We start from the raw sequence: 16247 nt of genomic DNA on the forward strand, positions 1-16247 counted from the left end.
TACTTACCTTAAGAGGCTTTATGGATTCCCACTTCTTTATTGATGGCAGTGTGATTGTTAGGGATTTCCGTCTGATGAATGAGGACGACCTCCCAGTAATCTTTCGGGATTCTGCAGCAGGTGTGGATGAGCTCAAGCAGAAGGAGATAGGTACGAAATCAATCGATAACATCGACGAAAATCTTATCTTCTACGGATATTTCAACATTCCAACGGTGGGGATGTTCAAAGGTGTTTTGACAAGAATTCATTTCAACCTGCCGGATGAGATCATGGTGAAACTTAGAGTAGGCAAACATAACCTTAATGATAAGAGGTTTTGGTTTGTCTATGCCGACGGATCAGGTACATTTCAAAAGGAGCCTTTAAGTCCTTCTGAATTGATTGTAGACAATAAGCTAGAAGATGTCAAATTCCCCCTTTCTCGGATCTTAGGTGGCGAGACCGACTTCTTAGGGTTTTTGCTTAAGATGAATCGAACTTTCGTTAACAGGAAGGGAATATATCTCAAGTTTGATTTTATTGCAACCAAGAGTTCAGTAGTGGTGAACAACGATATCCTTCACTATTTTGACAAGGATTTTCTACTGTTTGAACCCTTTAAGTTGGTGCAATTTGATGTGAATGAAAGTGCAACTGATGTCATAGATCGAAAGGTTTCAATCCATGGGTCATGGACAGGTAAGAGTGAGCAATATGCCTCCTGGATTGTAAATGAAGCTTTGGGTAATGACTGTGCTTTCACGTTGAAGGGTCTCAGTTTTATTGGGAAAATAACAAAAGCCTTCGGTACTTTTCGCAATAATGCTCTGCTCAGTGTATTCTTTGAACATAATCAACACGGGGAGAATTGTTATGTCGATGCTCTAGCAACAACTTTTTTTGTTTTAAAAATGGAGAAACTATCTTCAAGGATCAATGGTGAAAAGAAGGCTATGGAATTTATTTAATATAGGGTCTATATATAGTTTATTTTGTGTTTTATTTTTTATTTTTGTCTGTTTTAAGTTTTGTTAAATTGTGTAAACTCGGAGGCTAGTTTGAATAGATTGGTCGTACTTTTTAATGGATTCAGATCTTCTACGGCCTCCATTATAGCAGACATCTTCTGGCCTTGCATTCTGGACAGGACACCTGTAAAGCACTCAGTCCAACGGCTATTTTTGAATTAATTTGAAATCCATTTTTAAAAGGATTTGAAAGCTTGCAAACCAAGCCGGACCGGTCAGACAAACCAAAACTGACCTGGTCCAGCTTAGTTTTAACTAAACAAAAGCCATCGTTCCTAAATCTGAAACCCATATTGAGTTCTTCCTAGACTTTGTTTCTTCCTCTCCTTTTCTTCATCTCCTCATTGATTCTCACCTCTGCAACCTCGGTGAGAGTGAACTTCGAGCGATGGAACCGTGAGAGTGTCTTCTTCCTCTCCTCACCGATCCTCACCTCTACAACCTTTGGACTTTAGGATTTCATGTTAATGTCACCTCCTCCAGAAACCTAACTCTATTTTTCTATTCCAAGTTTTCTGCCGCTGTTTCTACCTATTTTTTAACATCCAAATCAGCTTTTGCTCTTATTGTCTTACCTGTTTCACCCTTTCTAAATTACTATTTTTCCTTCTTTTGTAATTTGTAGTAGTTCTTTGTTTATTGTTAGTATTAAAGAACTTCACTAGACATCTTAAACCAACTCAAACTGAACCTTCTCTCTTGGCTACATAATGGTGAGAACCTTGTAATCTGTGATCATTTTTTATCTTAGGAAACTTGATCTTTCAATGGAACTGGGATCTCATTTACCATTCTTTATAAATTTTTGGTTAAACCTTTTAAGAAATAATTTTACTTAGATTGAAACAATTCGGATTTGACTTAGTTGATTTTTCAAGCATCAACTAAAAGAGTTTCTAGCAGCTTATGCAATTGGAATGGGAAAGTCTCCTACAGATCTAAATTCAAAGGCTGATTTTGTTCGTCAATATGTTAATCTAAGAGATGATGATGCCCGAGATCCAGATCCCACCTTAGCCTTGAATGCCAGGTTGCCCATAAGAATTAGTCCTAGGCGGCTACCCTCCATTCAAGAAGAGGTTTCTACTCCATCCACTGGCGCAGTGGAACTATTGAGTGTGGGTAATCAGTATGAACTAGTAGTGAATTGTGAGGTGGAATATCCAAAGTCAAGAAGGAAAAATGTAATAACGGGAGAAATTGAAGGGAAATGAAGTTTCAAATTAAACGTTGGAGATGTGGAAGCTGCTACGCTTATTGGAGATTCAAATTAAATGTTGGAAATGGTGTTAGTATTATGCTGAGGTGACTTAAGATGTGGAAAGGTTCATCTATCTTTAGGGATGCCTGTCATTTGCTTTTATGTTCCTATGCTGCCTTCAATCCAAACAAAGGGTGGGAAAACTTGACAGAAGCCGATATTCGGAAATGAGGTTTCCCCAGCTGCCTAAAAAATTTCACATGGATTTCCCATTAAAGCTTTTGAATTTCAGAAATTAGCACACTGATGAGGATCGAAATACTGCCACTCTTTCAGAATTTGCAGTCCAGTGAAACTGCCTCAATTTTCCAGCACAATTAAGAATGAAGCCCAATCCAGCCACCTCACACAAGCACATAATGCTTGCCCTTCCCAATCTCATGGGCGACCCCAAACAAATCTTTCATGTCGGTACCAAGCAGTATTGTGATCCTTCTAAAATGCAAATAGGTTTTACAAATGGGGATGAAAGAAGAGGTAAAATTGAAAATTGCATTAAAACTAATGAGTTATTCAATCATGAGTTAAACTAATCAAGCTTCCACCACCATTTTTAGGGCACCGTTCTGAAGACGAGAGGTTGTAGAGGTGAGGATCGGTGAGGAGATGAAGAAGAGGAGAGGAAGAAGCAAGGATAGGAAAAACTTGATATGGGTTTTGGATCAGGATCGTCTCCAGGGAGCCCAGCACCTAGCGTGCTGCCAGGGGGCATCCAGCGTTTGAGTTGTGCTGCACACATCTCGGCGCATGCCTAGGGATGTGTGCGGCACAGCCCAACTGCTGGCAGCACCCTGTGCGTGTTGGGCTCTCTGGAGACGAGCTAAATTCCTTTTTTTCACTCTTATTCTCATTATCCTGTTATTTTAATGCAACCCCACTCATTTCCAAAATTTCAAATCTGGCCCAAAAACTAACGGAGTTAGCCTTTTAACAGTTAAAAGACTATTTTGCCCTTTTCCTTAAAAAACAAGGGGCAATTACTATCTTTCCCCTACACTTAGCCTATATTTACTAAAACTCCCCTACCTTGAACTTCTTTTTTGATACTCCTATGCTTTTAAACTTTTACATCTCCTTCTCCCCTCATGTTTTTAAATACCCAGATTGCCCCTCCTTTTCACCTAGTAACCTGTGAATCTATTTATCCCTTCTTAGTGAGTGACTCACAAGTTGCTTTTACTGAACCAAGAAAGAACCAACCGGTTAACAAATTTGTAACATTCTTTGCACTAACAAAGTAGTTCTTCCCCTTATGTATTTTAATGTGATTAAATTATTATTTTTGTTGGTTGAATTATATTTAAATGCATTAGCACTTACTTAAGGACATGTCAATTTATCTATTTTTTTCTTCCTTTTGTCTCATCCATCATCATGGATTTAGTAATCGATGGCAGGATAAGTATTGGGATGGGATTGGTGGTACATTTAATAAGGTAGCAACAAGAGGTTTTAGGGATTAAAAGATAGGAAAAAGGAACGCCACTTGGTCGTACAGTGCGACGTGTACCTGCACCCAGACACAGTCGTGAACGAAATACCGATGCACCCCCTCGACCGGGTGACGTTATTTATCCCTAAAAAATTAATAAAAAAATGATAAAAATCAGTATCAAATCAGACTGGTCTCTAACCAATACTGATGCATCATTGTCTTTTCCTCTTTCCACATGTCCTTAGATATCTTCTCCCCTATTATTTTGTTAATCGGTTGGTTCTTTCTTGTTTCGGTAAAAGCAAACTTGTTAAAAATTTGTTAACTGGTTGGTTCTTTCTTGGTTCGATAAAAGCAACTTGTGAATCACTCACTAAGAATGAGAATTTTTATCACCTCCAATTCGCTGCTCGCTCCAATTCCCTTCAATCCCTCACATAGGAGCAGAAATGACCACCCTAGCCCACCTTAGGCAGTGTGTTCAGGCAGGGGATAAGGTGGTCATTTCCGCTCCTATGTGAGGAATTGGAGGGAATTGGAGCGGGCAGGAATTGGAGGTGAGAATGATTCCTAAGAATGGATAAATAGGTTACTAGGTGAAAAAGAAGGGCAATCTTGGTATTTAAAAACATGAGGAGAGAAGGAGATGTAAAAGTTTAAATTAAAGCAGGGGAGTATCAGAAAAGAAGTTTAAGATAGGGGAATTTTAGTAAATATAGGCTAAGTATAGGGGAGTGATAGTAATTGCCCCTTAAAACAACTGAACCGTGATTACGTTTGCATAATTTAATGTTAATATTTGTGCCCTTTACATTCTTTTTTATTTGACATTCAATTATATTGTCCCTTTGTAGACTTTTGGGTAAAGATTAGGGATAGACAATGGCTGCCAGTTGGTTTGGTTGGTGGATCCCAACCTTTCCATCAAATTCGAGGAAAATACATCGGGTCTGGCCAGGCTTGTGCCTTTTAGATCGTTGTCTGGTCATTGTAGTGTCTACACCAGCACAGGGTCAATAAGAGCGCCTGCAAGAGCATTTGATTGAATGAGATTTTTTAATTTACTAGGGGATGAATGGTAATTTCTAATGACATAAAATGCCCTTGTATGTGCTAATAAAAGAAAATGAAGAGTAAGATAAACATCCGCCCCCTACATCTAGGTTCAGATTGATGTGCATGCAATTATAGGTTTGGATCTTATCGAATTTATAAATGTAGTAAAACTCAAGAAAAATATTTGAGTAATTCAATGAAATTACACTTCTATTAACACCACTATATTGCTATAAGGAAGAAAAAAAAAATGTATCTGAAATCTTAGAGTGATTTCAAAATCTGTAAGATATAACGCCCTGAAACCTCTCCCCCCCCCCCCCCCAAAAAAAAAAAAAAAAAAAAAAGAAGAAAAAAAACCACATGAGGCCCACCCTACTCTTGATTTTTCTCTTAGTGATTTCAAAATCTGATCAAGTATAGTTGGAATCCTATTTGAGAAAATATGTTGTATGGTTTTTAAATAAAGACTGCGTTTGGTATGCATTTTAGGTCAATTCCACATTCTCAGATGATTATTTTTTGATCCGAGAATGTGAAATCAATCTAGAATGTGTTCCAATAATGCATATCAAATACAACCTTAAGTTTCAAAATGTCTAACTTTGTCATTTCTTTCTTTTAAAATTTTGGTTTTTCGTCCCACGAGAACTTGCGCTTATGTCTTCATGTGTTTTTGGTGTGTTGATTAGAAGATGTGCAAGTCAAGCCTCCAACAAAAATTGTCACCATCCTCATGGACATTAAGATAGTCCGATAGAGATTGGTATCTTGTATTTTTATCCAAGTTAAAGAGAGTTGAAAACTACCATGCTCATTGTATTACCTTAGTTAGTAAGTTCGGGAACAGCAATTGAACGGGAACGGATACGTACGGCAATTAAACGGACTAGACGGTAATAATACTTTTCAAAAATCCGGCTTCATAAAACACATACTGTAATAATACGGTATGCGTTTAATACGGGTATAATACGGCATAGACGGCAATAATACTTTTAAAAAAACGGACATATATTCATTATATAACATGCATTCACCACCTAATAAACAAAATAATATCATGATTTTATTAACTAAAATAAACACAATAATATAATATGTTATATAACATCTCTAAGATTATCATTTAACATACCAAAATATCAATAATCTACAAGAAATGAATGTAGATTGTCTGAAAATGACATGAGCAAGTTGATTACCGTATCATTAAATCATTCTTCCAATATTACATTTCTTTCTATCTACAATGAGATAACCATATATTTTTAACTAGATGTGTTCCTGTGAAGGGGGATGAGTTCCCACTAATTAACCAACACAAGACAAGAGGGAGAGTTCCAGATATGGATCTCCACTGTACACATTAGCTACAAGAGACAGAAAAACAAGAATAAAATAGAACAGAGATTGAGCCGTTCTCGCCAATATCACACCAGATTCATTTGCTTCACTACCACCATCAAAGTTCAAAGACCAGAGAAACAAGAGGAGAGTACAAGACTTAAGTGCTGTTTTGTTGAACGGAGATGGCGAGGATGATTGGAGATGGAGGGCAGCTACTGTTGCCTGCTACGGTTGGATGTTCAACGCAAATCGAAAGGGACGAAAGGGAAAGTGAAATCGTTTCCCTAAATTCTAATCTTTTGGATAAATTTTTTTTTTAAAAAAAAATGTATAATACGCATATTATACTCGTATAATACGCGATCAAGTAAAAAACATATTTTTTTTAATATAAAAATATGGGAAAATATGGGGACGGGAGTATTATACATTTAAAAATATGGAGACGCATATAATACGTGTATGATACGCGAATTTACTAACTAAGTGTATTACTAAATGAGCTTTGGGATTTCTACGGCGTGGGGATTGGGAGTCCTCTTTGATTGATGGCCCCTTAGCAATTTTAAACCCTTTTTCGCCCTCAGAGACTAGATAAAATTTTCTCCCACACTAGGTTGCACAAAGAAAAAAAAAAAAAATACATATCACCTCCATAATGAAGCATTTAGGAGCTTTATCAATTGGATCTTTTTGCACTTAGGAGTTCAAAGGAAAAGACATGCAGGGAAATCTGAGGAAAGGAGGGTAGAATGGATAATGATTTCCACACAAAGATTAGAAATCACCATGCAGAATGCATCCTTCAAAACAGTGATGAAACAATCTAGGCGGAACATTCATGGAGATCAATGAGCATACAAATAAATTATAGAGGTATGATTGGCGTACCTAGATCCATGATTATGGAAATCGAATTCTTGATGATCTTTGTCGCACATGAACGACGTTGGTCTGGTCTACTCTCTTCCACTTCACTTTAGGTTTTCTTAGGTTAGTCACTTAATGGGCCAGTGACAATTATTTATAGTGGTGAGGGTAGGGACCAACCCTGCAAGAAAATTAGGGTTTCCTTCCTATTAAGAAAATAATATTTTAGGTTCACACATGGAAACTGTACTCATACCATAAAGGTAGCCTCCATCAACACTACTAAATTGATTTTATTAAAACAAAATTGGGACTATGCTAGCCTACTTTATGAAAATCTTACGATATCCCAATTGGGTTGCATAAGTCACAAGTTTCGATTTTTTGAAAAACTCTTTAAAAATGATTCTCAGATTTAGATAAACTGATTGTGGTCACAAAAGATAGTGTTGAATGGAGTACACCTTAAATCTGATGTTTTGGTCCGAATAAAACTACAAATACCCAACAGTGTAAATCATCACATCTAAAGAGACATGGGACCTAACACGTCAAAGTGCTTATAGCCTCATCTGTCACGCCCCTATTCCAGACAAGGAATATAATATCATATAAAGGGTGACTAGGACGACGCGTGTCATCCTACTAAACCGCCCGGATCACTGACACAGTGTCCCAACGCACAGTCATATCCAATATTAACACAATATAATATCAGAATGCAGAAAAGAGGAATATTACATTCCAAGGATCAGTAGTATTGCGGAAGCGTATAAATCGAATAGTTACAAGATGTTCAAAGCTAGATGATAAATACAGTAATTAGTTACATTTACAATGATCACCTAATAACTATCAAAAATGGTATTACAGTAAGTATTTCACCATAGGCCTTAGCCTCAAAAGTAATCAAAAAGGGATCGAGTCCCGAATATCCTCACGGCCCGTAGGCACAATCATCGCAAGGACACCCGTCGCCATGTTCCTCAAACACGGCCTCCGGTTCCTCCTCACCGATCTCATCGTATCCCGAGGGCTGAACTCCAAGTCCCGCGAGATATCCGTCACCTGCACCATAATCTAAAAAAATGTGCGCACGAGGGGGTTAGCTCCACTGAGCCAGTGAGGGGATGGGAATGCACAAACACGCAATTCACGTAGTCCAATGATGCATGCACATGTTAAGTCCATTTTTCCACCTAACAAACAACTAAGTCAATGGCATATGCTCTGTGACAACTCGGGAGACACGTGGGTCACTTAACTTATCGCCACAATGAAACCTCAATTGTCACGTGGGACCTACGCCGATCGAAGCCTCCAAGACCACTCGTGGCGGACCGATAACCAATACTACCATGATTGGCCTCTCCCACCTCCACAGAATCCGGTGTCGATTACCCAACACCTAAACCCCTGTTGGTAAGGGTCGTAGCATAAGGGTGTGAAATCCTAGCCACAAATATACTACATGCAAGTCCTATCGTCCCGAGAGGTAATCCGGCGCATCAACTTTTCATCCGGTTTAGTGCCCGGTTACAAGACGGCACGGCGCATACGATTCAACATGACATTCAACATAATTTCTTCATAAATGTTTATAGAGTTCGGGGTTCCGGCACCGGTACCCACCGGCACCGAGACCCATCAAGATACAACATTACCAATCAACATTATAACAAATAGATATAAAATTATGCAATATGCGCACACATGCTTATTAATTATAATGAGTACATAATATATAGTGCAATAGTAATAACAAGCCCAAACAACCAAACCCACTCACCCGTATACGCCAAGCACCACGATTATCAGTTGTCGCCTCGATCAAGCAATAAGCCACAAAAGTGAATATTTTAACCTATACAAGGAGTGGAATAAGGTTAAACGAGCGAAGGGAACGGATCCCCAAAAGGTCTCCCATAAACACTTAAGTATAAGGTTTCAGAGACGAAGTGGTTGCAGGAGTGGTTTCATGCCCAAATTCTGCAACCACATGTAAATCCTAGGAAACCGGGGGTTCGGGACAGTTTTAGTCAAGGTCGGATGCAGATGTGGTTTCAGAAAAACTGAATCCGAGTGTAAATCCGACCTTCACAGAATCCATCTCGGGAAGGTAATTTCAGGGTGGTTTCTTGCAGGTCCGAACCCACATGTAACCCTCACACCTTCAGGTCCAAAAATCCAAAGGATTCCCCTCCAAGGACCCCATTTCAAGTGGTTTTAAGCACAAGGACTTCTAGAAAACTCCATCCTAAGCTCATTAGGGTCCAACCTTAAATCTCTCAAAAGGCAATGAGAACCCTCACATTAGAGCTCATAATGGAGTGAACTAACTCCACCATAGCTTGGCTTTAAAGCTCCATCTACTCCCTAGGTTCCAAGAGAGATCTAGGTCAATCTCTCCCATTACCCAACCCCTTTTTGAAACCCAAAATAGAAGAAGGAAGAAGCTTACCTACCCCCAAGATGAGAGCTCCACGATTTCTGGCCCAAGAGATGGGGTCTCCACCTTCCTCCAAGCCTCTCTCTCCTTCCTCTCCTCTTTCTCTCCTCTTTCTCTCCTCCACGATTTAGGGTAGAAGAGGATGTTGAAGAAGAAGTGATGTTCTCTCTCTCCCTCATGGACTCATTTATAATAAATGGGTCTATGGGTACCCTTAGTCAAATGGGTCATGAGGCCTAATGGGTCAACCCATTAGTCCTATGTGGGTAAGTGGATGGAATAACCCATCATTGGGTCAATAGGTTATATGGGCCTACCCACCACCTCAATTAGGGAAAAGCCCATTCTTAGATGGGTTCATATGAGATGGGCTTAAGTCCCCAATGTACTTCCTAAAGGTACGCGGGACCCGAACTTAAATTATTCCCTTCTCTCATGAAATAGCTCGAGCGGTTCAAGCCCGGACCCGCACTTCGAGGTTACCAAGGGAAGAATAATTAATAAGACTTGAGGCTAGAACTTACTTTTCTCCCTGTCATGGTTTATTACCCATGACCCCGAACAGCTTCGCCACGGCAACGCTAAGCTCATCACCGAACGAAATATCCAGCTGAGGTGACGGTCCAGGATGCTCTCTCCTGAACTCCTCGCTTCCCGGGCTGGTACTTGGAGGGTAGTCGATGAAGTCGCCGTCCACGAACTTTCCCCACTGGCGGTTGAGAAATCTTTCCTCCACAGGCAAACCCGTGCTGTGGTCAACGATTTTGTAGCTAGGTTTGACCATCATGGAGAATAGGTCACCAGCATACATGGCAGCGGTATCTACACGTCACGAGAAGAAATGATATTTAATTATATCCCGGGGTACGGGTATAACATCATCGATTTGGGTTGTACGGTATGAGAATGTGGAATGAAAAATGCCTATTCGGTTAACTAACAATTTTTCTGTTTTGAATCGAATCGAACCGATAAAAACCTATGAAATCAGAATCGCATCGCTTTTATATGGTGTAATTCGGTTCAATAGTTCTCATTCCGACAAACGGTTTTGGTTCCATTTTGACACCCTCAACTAGGAATGGAGAGGGGGTGGTTTTTTTTTAAAGAAAGCCTACATTAATTAAAGAAAGAAAAGGGATAAGAGAAACTTTAGTGGCGGTAGAAATAACTACTATAAGTCTTGTTTGAATTGAAAAATAAAAAAAGAAAAGGAAAGACCTTTCTAAAAGTATATCCTCCACTAAAAAGTAAAGGCGCTACTTTACCCAATAAAAAAGTTGTCGAAGGTTTGAACCAGCACAAAATCCTCCTCCGATCGCTTCAAACCCTTTCTCCTCCCTCCGGTAATATCTCTCTGCCGCCTCCCCTTCCACCACAAAACCGTTTTTCTTCCTGGGAAAAACCTTCTCTGTCACTTTCCCCCACGAACTCTCTCTGCTCTTCTACTTATCTTTTCCTCTTTCTATTTCCCTTCTCATCTCCATTTGGTAGTAAAGACACGAACAGTAAAGGTACGATTTTAGCTCTCTTCTTTGTTTATCTGTCTCTGTTTAAGTGACTCTGTTGGTTTATTTTTATTAAATTACATCTCATATTTACAATTCACTAAGATAGAACTTGCTAAGCCTGGTTCTAAGCTGAGTCACTTGGTTTTAGTAGTCATCAACTCCTTAGCTCACTTGGTTTTAGAGTCTGATAGACTCCCCTGCATTACTAAGGAAATGCAATTCTATCTCTTAGTATGAACAATAGGAAAGCCCAACACAAGGTCAATTCTAAAAGCGATGTGGATTGACGCACTAAACACACAAAAAAATCTAGATCAGATTCAATTATCTAGAATGTATGGTGCTGAGATAATGCTACCTGTATTAATCAAGAAGGAAAAAGGCATTTGAGGGATGCTTTAGAGAACAACCATCCAATAAACTTGTAAACTTCTTTCCTGCTACTTATCATACTATTCTTAGATGTTTTTTTTTTCTTCTGAAATTATATTGTAGTTGTTATTGATATTTTGAAATATTTTTTCTTAACTTCAAATTTTATATTAATATTGGCAAAAGTATAGTAAATAATCTGCTAAAATGAAGAACCTAAACATCTAAATTGTTGGTGAACTAGTGCCACTCTTAAGAAAGGAAACAATGCGCTTTACAATTTTCTTACATATTCCAGGACCACAAGTAGATCTCACATGGAGGATTTCCTAGTTAAGAAGTCCTTACTCCTTACTTGTGAGCAATGACTGCTCTGTTGGCCAAACAGCGGTCCAGGGATCAAACCATGGTTCCCTAGGGAGACCAAGATATTTATCTTTAAGGTTTTGCATGTCCTGGGTTAGCCCATGGTGTCCCATGGGTGTCCCATTTTAATTTTAGGGTTTCCCATGGTCGTCCATGGGAACCCTGGTGCATCCCTATTAGGGTTTCTCCTTCCCTATTGCATTCCATAAAATTAATTATCACAATAGGGACGGAGAAATTCGTCTCTAGTCCATCACATGGCAAGAGGGATCCATCCCATACTCGAATGCGCAGCGAAAATTAATCGATTCGAGTTTCTTTCGCATTCCATAAATATTAATAATCAATGAACAGAAGAAATTAATAAAGAACTGCTAACCTGATGAGCCTCAAGTGTTGCTCCTCCAATAGACAGTGGTTCTTCCTCCAATGAGCGCTCCAAGCAAACAGATCTGAACCTCCAATGGTGCTACCAAGGCTCTACACGCCAATCCCAGATGCCCTCAAACTCCTCAGCACAAATCTAGGGTTTCATAAACCTTAACTCTCAAACACAGGTGAGAGAAGCAAGAAGAAGAAGACAGATCACAAGAGGGAGAAAGAGAAACCAAAAACGTAGGAGAGAGAGTGTCTGCTCCAAAAACGTGGAGAGCTGCTCCCTTCTGTGTTTTATGGTCCCCTATTTATAATAATAGGGTTTAATTAAATCCTAGATAGATTTAATAGAGCCCTAGTGAGAGTCTGACTCTCTCTCTCTCAGTCTGGCAGTTCTGTTTAAACTCAAAGTGCTACACAGGTGAAGAAGCAGAATCTAATAGGAAAAGTATTAATTAGATTCTTTATTTAATTATTAATGGATAATTACAATTAGCACCAAATCCATTAATTAAATAAAGATCCAATTAAATTAGCAAATTCCAAATAACTCCCTATATGATAACAATTTATCATATACAATCCCCCCACTAATCAACACCATCATTATGGAATCTAGGGCATGTACACATGTACTGCCAAACCCCAATCCATAGTACATGTCCATATAAGAGCGTCTGTGCATCCGATCGGGTTCCGTAAAACTTGATAAAACACTTTATTTGAAATACCTATAAATAATGTATCATTTTATGTAAAATAAATTTTGCAAAACCATTTCCAAAACGGTACTGGATCCAGATTCTGATCCGACCATGCACAGACAGGCTCTATCTTGGTGTTCCTCAATCAGGCAGTGATGACCGTGTTGGATAACTCCTTTACTCACAAAGTGTTCACGCATTCCCAGAACTCCGACTTTGACTCGCTTGAGTCTCGTCATTGATGAACCAAAGAATGCGATCACACTTTGCGTGACAGGTTCCCTCAGGCAGTGTCGGTGACACATGTCTATCCCTTCCTACATCGCAGAATACATGAGGGAATCGACAAAGTAGATTCTTCGCCAATGCACACATCAAACATGTGAGCACTCGTATTCGTACCCTGACATCACATGTCTAGGCATACCCAATGTGACGATCATATGATAAGGGTGCCCAGCCCAAACCCTAGTCGTGACTACCATTTTAAGTATAACTTACGGACACATAATGCTCAAAAAGTTTATATCGCATGTGACAATATTAAACTAAAATATATAAATGTTCAATACAAAGGTGAACCGGGTTGAACCGGACCGAACCGGGTTTGATGGACACACACTTGTCCAACATGCTCTCCATAGACTATCTTCCCCTGCCTATACAGCTCTTTTGTATGCTTTATTTATTTCATTGATTTTAGTGTACAAAGCCCATCTCTCTGATCTCTTGGCTTGAATACTTGCTTCCGGTGTACAAGATGGAACTTGTTCTCTACATCCATCCTTTTCGAAGATAAAATCCCTTTCCAGTTATTGACCTGATTTCCAACCCACAAACTGCTTCTCCATCCTTTCAACCATTGTGTCCACTGTCCAACACAATCCTCTACAATGAAGGCATTGGACCAGATCTGCAATGATGGGAATCTCACTAATCTGCCTCAAAGCATCTTAGAGTACATCTGAGATATCACAATTACCTATTCAGAGCCTCACAATAGATCTAAGTATGTACAACAAATGGCAAGTGGCTGATGGCTGGACTGCATTCAGAAATCATAGTCCTGTCAATAAGATTTCGTTAGCTGCTTTCTTAATTAGTCTTCTCCAAGTTCACTTCAAAGCACATTGTATCACAGTGTTTAAGCATTGTTTTGAGTATCTCATTCCCATTGCTTTGTGATTGTTTGTCTGCGTTTATTTTTGAATAGGAAATGAGTTGGTCATCGAGTGATGATTTTTTTGTGAGCTCAAAGTTAGAGGTTTTCGTGGTTGACCTCTTTTCCGAACCACTAGAATTGACACGGTGCAAAGCTGTCGTCTATGATGGGCCGAAGGGTGATGATTTCAAGAGGTTCTTGCGGTTTAAGAACTTTCGAGTAAACCGTCAGGGAAAGGCTATTATACGTGTCCAAAAGCGTGACGACGATGGTGAATTCCTTGAAGGTGAGTATGATACCTTCATTCTAGAAACTGTGGTACCATTGGGCCCTTTTGGTTTCCAGAATGTTCCGTTATTGAAGCCACAAGCTGTGAATGAATTGCAAAGCCTCCTAGACAATACAAAGGTTGAATTGGCGAAGAAGAATGATGAGCTTAATGAATTGCGAAGCGTCTTGGCTAATACCAAGGCAGAGTTGGCAAAGAAAAATTATGCACTTAATGAATTGCAGAGCCTCTTGGACAATACCAAAGATGAATTAGTGAAGAAGAATGATGCTCTTAACGAATTAATGAAGCAGAAGATTGATCAAGACTGGAATCCTGAACAGTACAGTAGACTGAATACCGTTGCGATCACAAACTTAGTGAAGAGAGTGTTTGTTGACTTTGGTCTTGAATCACCGGCAAGTGGAGATCCAGAATCTATGCTGAAGTTTGTCGAGATGTTACATGATCTGATCCTTCACCAAGAATTCGGTGCCACTTTCTTAGTATCCGCGAATGGGATACTAGCCTCGATTGCAAGTATATTTGACAAGCGCACTGGCTTAAGCATAGGCATGGAAACGAATAATTCGACTGCAACCCAACTCATAAAGAATCTACTTACCTTAAGGGGCTTTATGGATTCCCACTTCTTTATTGATGGCAGTGTGATTGTTAGGGATTTCCGTCTGATGAACGAGGACGACCTCCCAGTTATCTTTCGGGATTCTACAGCAGATGTGGCAGAGCTGAAGCAGAAGGAGATAGGTGTGAAATCAATCGATAGCATCGACAAAAACTCTATCTTCTATAAGTATTTCAACATTCCAACGGTGGGGATTTTCAAGGGTGTTTTGACGAGAGTTCATGTCAACCTTCCAGATGAGATCATGGTGAAACTTCGAGTAAGCGGAAAACATAACCTTAATTATGAAAGTTTTTGGTTCGTCAATGCCAATGGGTCAGGTATATTTTAAAAGAAGATGCCTTTAAGTCCTGCTGAATCAACAAATACCACCATTGCTGGTTCGGTAAGCAATCTAGAAGATGTCAAATTCGCCCCTGCTCAGGTCTTAGGTGACCGGACCGACTTTGTCGAGTTTTTCCGTAGGATGAATCGAACCTTCGTTAATGAGGAGGGGACATATCTCAAGTTTGAGTTTATTGCTGGCAAGTTTTCAGGACCCCGGGTTTTTCGTGATAGTAGAGTTCGTTATTATAACAAGAATGGTGGAATGTTAGATTCTTTTAAGTTGGTGCAATTTGATGTGAATACACCTACAACATATATCGTACAACGAGAAATATATTTACCCCTGTCAACCAAAAATTTGGGGGAGCAATATCTTGCCTGGATTGTGAATGAAGCTTTGGGTAACGACTGTGCTTTCACATTCAATGAGTTCTGTTTTATGGGAAAAATAACAGAAGTCTCTGGTACTTTCCGCAAGAATGCTCTTGTTAGTGTGTTCTTTGAACAAAACCAACAAAGCCAGAATTGTTATGTTGATGATGTAGCAACTACTTCCTTTGTTTTAGAAACAGAGAAAGTACAATTGTGGATTTACGGCGATAATTCGACAGCTCCGAAATATATTTAATAGGGCCTTTTAGTTTATTTATTTTAGTTTTTGTTTAAATTTTATTATATAGTTAAGCTTTGAGACTAGCCTTAATTAACTGATTGAACTATTGTACGGTATTCTCTCTTCCAAAAAAGGTGTCAGTTTGATTCAGATTTAGTGCGTTGCTGTTGTTAATTAAACATCTCAATGAATCTTTCATAGAGATACCGAACAGAGGATTTCATGGGTAGCCATGGATACACAGACATATCATACAAAACAAGAATTAAGAGGAAACGGGCAGCCTAGGCTGGCTTTGAGCTTGTCCAGCAAACTATTTTAAGCCCGTAGCAGGATTCAAAATTTCTTTGGAACATATCTAGGGACTATCTAACAGAAAAGATATCACAAGGCATTTAGGTTCTTTTTTTTTTTTGTTAAAAAACTTTTAGGTTGTATTATATAAATACCAGCACCACACTGATAGCATTAG

General features: G+C 39.2%; 1 protein-coding gene across 1 annotated transcript in view; it reads left to right on the forward strand.

Annotated features, from left to right (window-relative positions):
- LOC122661793 overlaps nt 1–16247 on the forward strand; it is a 40602-nt gene that overhangs the window by 19115 nt on the left and 5240 nt on the right. The gene's annotated exons all lie outside the window — the stretch shown is intronic.

This window comes from Telopea speciosissima, chromosome 5 (assembly GCF_018873765.1).
Source record: "Telopea speciosissima isolate NSW1024214 ecotype Mountain lineage chromosome 5, Tspe_v1, whole genome shotgun sequence".
Taxonomy (NCBI): Eukaryota; Viridiplantae; Streptophyta; class Magnoliopsida; order Proteales; family Proteaceae; genus Telopea; species Telopea speciosissima.